Genomic DNA, 6,924 nt, shown 5'->3' on the forward strand with positions numbered 1-6,924 from the left:
AATGCACTCAGATTCTACTTGGAACAGGAGGGGTGCATAACACTCTGTCATGTGTCTGTGGTGTACAAACACATGGTGTGATGCTGCCATCTAGCCTATGTATGTAATTATCACAAGACAAAGGCGTCAAAGTTGTTGATGAGCGTTGCAGCAAACAGCTATTCAATTAAACAGCTATTGACTATGAAGAAAATGATATTTGTCATGTGCCAGATGTGTTATAAAAGTTTTGAAGTAGCTGTTTTTCCACCCACTGAGCATATGTTCTCATAGTGTGTGTGTGTGTGTGTGTGTGTGTGTGTGTGTGTGTGTGTGTGTGTGTGTGTGTGTGTGTGTGTGTGTGTGTGTGTGTTGGACTGTGGTGACTCACGTGCAAAGCGATTCAGTGATGGAGGGTTACTCTCCCCAGCCTTGTTGGCAACTGTGAAAAGAGAGACAGAGATAATGAATTAACAGAGGAGGGGAGAAGAGGGGGAGGAGAGGATCTGAGCAGAGGAGAGGTAGGAAAAGGGGTTTTTAATGAGTGTAGAAATTAATACATTCAATTAATCTAATTTTATTTGTTTACAAACATGTTTTTTCATGGGCATGACTGAATGACCAATTTCCTGTTCAAGTTCAGGACAAGCGGAAAACAATGTGTGAATGAATGAATAAATTATTGAATGAATACATACAAAATAATGAATGAACTACAGTGAGGGAAAAAAGTATTTGAACCCCTGCTGATTTTGTACGTTTGCCCACTGACGAAGACATGATCAGTCTATAATTTTAATGGTAGGTTTATTTGAACAGTGAGAGACAGAATAACAACAAAAAAATACAGAAAAACGCATGTCAAAAATTTTATAAATTGATTTGCATTTTAATGAGTGAAATAAGTATTTGACACCTCTGCAAAACATGACTTAGTACTTGGTGGCAAAACCCTTGTTGGCAATCACAGAGGTCAGACGTTTCTTGTAGTTGGCCACCAGATTTTCACACATCTCAGGAGGGATTTTGTCCCACTCCTCTTTGCAGATCTTCTCCAAGTCATTAAGGTTTCGAGGCTGAAGTTTGGCAAACCCGAACATTCAGCTCCCTCCACAGATTTTCTATGGGATTAAGGTCCGGAGACTGGCTAGGCCACTCCAGGACCTTAATGTGCTTCTTCTTGAGCCACTCCTTTGTTGCCTTGGCCGTGTGTTTTGGGTCATTGTCATGCTGGAATACCCATCCACGACCCATTTTCAATGCCCTGGCTGAGGGAAGGAGGTTCTCACCCAAGATTTGACGGTACATGGCCCCGTCCATTGTCCCTTTGATGCGGTGAAGTTGTCCTGTCCCCTTAGCAGAAAAACACCCCCAAAGCATAATGTTTCCACCTCCATGTTTGACGGTGGGGATGGTGTTCTTGGGGTCATAGGCAGCATTCCTCCTCCTCCAAACACGGCGAGTTGAGTTGATGCCAAAGACCTCGATTTTGGTCTCATCTGACCACAACACTTTCACCCAGTTCTCCTCTGAATCATTCAGATGTTAATTGGCAAACTTCAGACGGGCATGTACAGTGGGGAGAACAAGTATTTGATACACTGCCGATTTTGCAGGTTTTCCTACTTACAAAGCATGTAGAGGTCTGTAATTTTTATCATAGGTACACTTCAACTGTGAGAGACGGAATCTAAAAAAGAAAATCCAGAAAATCACATTGTATGATTTTTAAGTAATTCATTTGCATTTTATTGCATGACATAAGTATTTCCCTTTTTTCCCTCACTGTAATCCATAAACGAGTTTGAAGACAGAATAGATGTAATAGTTGTCATGTACAGCTCAGACTATGCTAAAGACCGTCAGGTGTTTCTACTGAACAAATTGTATGTTGCTGGGGGTGAGCAGGCTGCAGCATCTGCCTCTCTCTACCACAGGCATGAACATGCTCTCAATTACACTCTGAAATGTCCATGTTCCAAAAATTGGAACAAATGCTGTCGCCAAAACGTGCCAGTTTGTTTGACCTTTAATGCTGCTAAAGAACATTACAACTTTTAGGGTGCAGATTTTCCTTTTCAAGCAACAAATTCAGCATGGATGAGATTCTAGTTCAAGACAATCTACACTGAACAAAAATATAAACGCATCATGTAAAGTGTTGGTCCCCTGAAATAAAAGATCCCCAAAATTTTCCATACGCTCAAAAAGCTTCTTTCTCTTAGATTTTGTGCACAAATTTGTTTACATCCCTGTTTGTGAGCATTTCTCCTTTGCCAAGATAATCCATCCACCTGACAGATGTTGCCTATCAAATCAAATCACATTTTATTTGTCACATGCGCTGAATACAACATGTGTAGACCTTACAGTGAAATGCTTAATTACAAGCCCTTAACCAACAATGCAGTTTTAAGAAAGAATACCCAAAAAAATTATCACACAAAGAAATACAATATAAAATCATATGAAATAAAAGTAACAAATAATTAAAGAGCAGCAGTAAAAATAAAAATAGCGGGGCTATATACAGGGGGTACCAGCTCATTAAACACCATGATCATTAGACAGGTGCACCTTGTGCTGGGTACAATAAAAGGCCAGTCTAAAATGTGCAGCTTTGTCACACAACACAATGCCACAGATGTCTCAAGTTTTGAGGGAGCGTGCAATTGGCATGCTGACTGCAGGAATGTGCACCAGAGCAGTTGCCAGATAATTTAATGTTCATTTCTCTACCATATGCCGCCTCCAATGTCGTTTTAGAGAATTTGGCAGTACGTCCAACCGGCCTCACAACCACAGACCACATGTATGGCGTAGTGTGGGCGAGCTGTTTGCTGAGGTCAATGTTGTGAACAGAGTGCCCCATGGTGGAGGGGGGTTATGGTATGGGTAGGCATAAGCTACGGACAACAAACACAATTGCATTTTATGGATGGCAATTTGAATGCACAGAGATACCGTGACGAGATCCTGAGGCCCATTGTCGTGCCATTCATCCGCCGCTATCATTTCATGTTTCAGCATGATAGTGCACGGCCCCATGTCGCAAGGATCTGTACACAATTCCTGGAAGTTGGAAATGTCCCAGTTCTTCCATGGCCTGCATACTCACCAGACATGTCACCCATTGAGCATGTTTGGGTGGCTCTGGATCGATGTGTACGACAGCGTATTCCAGTTCCTGCCAATATCCAGCAACTTCGCACAGCAATTGAAGTGGAGTGCGACAACATTCCACAGGCCACAATAAACAGCCTGATCAACTCCATGCGAAGGAGATGTGTTGCGCTGCATGAGGCAAATGGTGGTCACACCAGATACTGACTGGTTTTCTCATCCATGCCCCTACTTTCTTTTAAAGGTATCTGTGACCAACAGATGAATATCTGTATTCCCAGTCATGTGAAATCCTAATGAATGTATTTAAATTGACTGATTTCCTTATACTGAAATTGTTGCATGTTGCGTTTATATTTCTGGTCAGTGTAGATTACATTTTTTAATTTACCTTCAGTATTAAACTATTCTACTACTAGCTATGTGATTCCACAGAGTAGTCACCTTACTTTAGCACAATGAGTAACAATTATATTCTGCAAGGTCACCACAACACATGCCATTCCACATACTAAAGGCTCATTGACGCACTGGAGACCTAGCCACACACACACACCGCAGTTCTATCCCCGTTGCCAGGAGACATGTAGCTAGCTAGCTCGCTAGACTATACACCTTTAGCAGTTTAGTTCTTTAGTGAGCTAGCTCCTTGTCCAACCGACACATATCTGTCCCTTTATGGTAGTGAGCAACAAGCACAAAATGTCAACCAACATGACCGAGATGGTAAGCAGATACTTCTGCTGAGGTCACAGACCTTCTAGTCATAAGTGGTGTTTACACAGTGTGAGAAATACTGTAGACTGCATTTTTATTACATTAGTACATTACATTAACGCACAACACATTTGATCATCTTGAAAGGTCATTATTTTAAAGTCTAAATAGATGTCATTCTGTTGAGACTAATAGACTAACTGATGAATGATAAAGACTATGCCATAAGGAATTTAGATTTACTGTGATGAGGTGTGAATGAAGGAGTCAGGCGCAGGAGGTAAAACACAGAAGTCCAGAGTTTATTCCGTTTACATAAATCAAACGCTCCCAGCGTGAAAACGAAACTATCACAAGGGAAAATTATTCCACCTTGGCAAGTACAATTAGAAGAGTAGCTCAACCGAGCAACTCGCTCTCACAATAACCAATCACTCACAAAGACAAGGGGAACAGAGGGAACACTTATACACATACTAATTAGGGGAATGAGCACCAGGTGTGTGTGATTGACAAGACAAGACATGACAAGTGGAGTGATGAAAATGGGATCGGCAGTAGCTAGTAAGCCGGTGACGACGAACGCCGAAACCTGCCCGAACAAGGAGGGGAGGCAGCCTCGGCGGAAGTCGTGACATTCACAACGGGTTGGTAACAGTATAAGCAACAGCAATGACTATTTTTGTTAATATAACCATGTTATGTAATTTTATGTTTTATGTAATTATATATTTGGCTGACCCATTGCAGTGCTGGACTGTGCTGTGGTTAGGTCATTACATGGGATTACACCTATTATAGGCTACTCTGGGTTACCATGGCATTTTGCTCTACCTACCCCACTGATGACCACCACCTCAAAGACATCTACCGTCAGAAAGAAGGGGGGGGGGGAGTAAGAGAGAGAGAGAGAGAGAGAGAGAGAGAGAGAGAGAGAGAGAAGAGAGAGAGAGAGAGAGAGAGAGAGAGAGAGAAGAGAGAGATACAGAGAGAGAGATACAGAGAGAGAGATACAGAGAGAGATACAGAGAGAGAGAGAGAGAGAGAGAGAGAGAGAGAGAGAGAGAGGAGAGGAGGGAGAGAGAGAGAGAGAGAGGAGAGAGAGAGAGAGAGAGAGAGAGAGAGAGAGAGAGAAGGAGGGAGAGGGAGGGAGGGAGAGGGATATGAAGAAGAGAAAGGAAAGTAAGGGGGTGCAGGTGAAAATGGAAAATTAAAGAGAAAATAGATAGAACAAAGAGATATAACAAGGAAAGAGGTGCAATAAAAAGAAAATAATCTGAGACAGACATTGAGAGTGAGAGATTGGTAGAGGTAGATTGAAGGGGGCGAGTGAACAAACCAGTGAGCGGGTCTCAGGAGGAGCTGGGTATGAGGAGATCCACAGGGGCCAGCAGGTAATTAGGAGAAATCAGAAGTCAGGAGAGGCTCCCCTTGGTAGGAGGGAGAGAGATGATGAATAGAGAGAGAGAATGAGGGAGGGGAAGAGAGAGGAAGAATAGAAGGAGAGGGAGAGGGAGGGGAGGGAAGAGGAGGGAGGAGTGATCAATTGAGAGAGAGAGAGAGAGAGGGCGAGAGAGAGAGAGAGAGAGAGAGAGAGAGAGAGAGAGAGAGAGAGAGAGAGAGAGAGAGAGAGAGATAATCTGCTGGAAGGAGAAAGGAAGGAGCGAGGAGCGAGGGAGGAGAGAGGGAGGAGAGAGGGAGGAGAGGAAGAGATAAAGAGAGATAAAGAGAGAGAAAGCGGTAGAGAGACAGTGTGTGTTTGTTCACATAATTTGTGTCGTCTCAGTCGTCACGACGATAGAAGAGTAGTCCCCGGCAGAGCAGAGCAGAGCAGAGCAGAGCAGGGGGAGTCATTACCACTAATGAAGTGGCCTCCTCCATCACTGTCGCCCAGACAATACATTGACTACATACACATCAGACCCTCTCCTCCTCCCTTATCCCTTCTTCTTTCCCTCTTATCTCTCTCTTCCTTCCTTATTTCCATCTTAATTCTCTCTCTCTCCCTCTAACAGCTCTCTCTCCCTTCTTCATTCACTCTTACCTCTCTCTCCCTCTTTCTTTCCCTCTTACATCTCTCCCTTCTTCTTTCACTCTTACCTCTCTCTCTCCCTCCTACCTCTCTCTCTCCCTCCTACCTGTCTCTCTCTTACCTCTCTCTGCATGTCTCCAAAGCGGTGCCCCAGGTAACCAAAGGTGATATCCCATAACCCCCCTGCTCCATGCCCCGACACACCAAAGTCACAGAGATTACCAAACAGGTGTGTGTGTTAATGAGGTCTCCGCAGACTACCCTTCCACTGATAGGGGAGGGGACAGGCGTTTTACCACACACACATACACACATACACACATACACGCACTTGCGCACACACACACACTTTCCCTCCTCTACCCTTCCATTCTCTCACATCCTACTTCTTGTGTTATTTTATTCTGTTCTATTACCATCAATATTATTATTGATATCACTGCATTGTTGGAAAGAGCTTTCAAGATAAGTATTTCACTGTACTGTTTTACACCTGTTGTATCCTGTGCACGTGGCAAATCAACTATGAACCTTGAAACACATGCGCACACACGTGCACACACACATACATGTGCGCACACACATGCCCACACACACACACGTTCACACACACATGCGCACATACACACATGTACACATACATGTACACACACAAATACACACAGGCACGCACACACACACAGCAATGTCATATTCTCCCCCGTCCCTCGTCCCCCGTTCCCATAGTAACAGTAATCAGTCATCATCACACATGGCAAGCGTGGGCAGGTAATGTGTGTGTGTGTGTGTGTGTGTGTGTGTGTGTGTGTGTGTGTGTGTGTGTGTGTGTGTGCACGCGTGTGCGTGTGTGTGTGCGACGTGGGCAGGTAATGTGTGTGTGCGTGTGTGCGTGTGTGGCGTGTGTGTGTGTGTGTGTGTGTGTGTGCGTGCGTGCGTGCGTGCGTGCGTGTGTGTGTGTGTGTGTGCGTGTGTGTGTGTGTGTGTGTGTGTGCGATGTGGGCAGGTAATGTGAGTGTGAGGTAGGGAGAGGGAGACCCTTATCAGCAAGTCAAAGCGTGAGGGTGTTTATGTAC

The sequence above is a fragment of the Coregonus lavaretus genome (assembly GCF_964263955.1).
Source record: "Coregonus lavaretus genome assembly, chromosome: 34".
NCBI classification, from domain to species: domain Eukaryota; kingdom Metazoa; phylum Chordata; class Actinopteri; order Salmoniformes; family Salmonidae; genus Coregonus; species Coregonus lavaretus.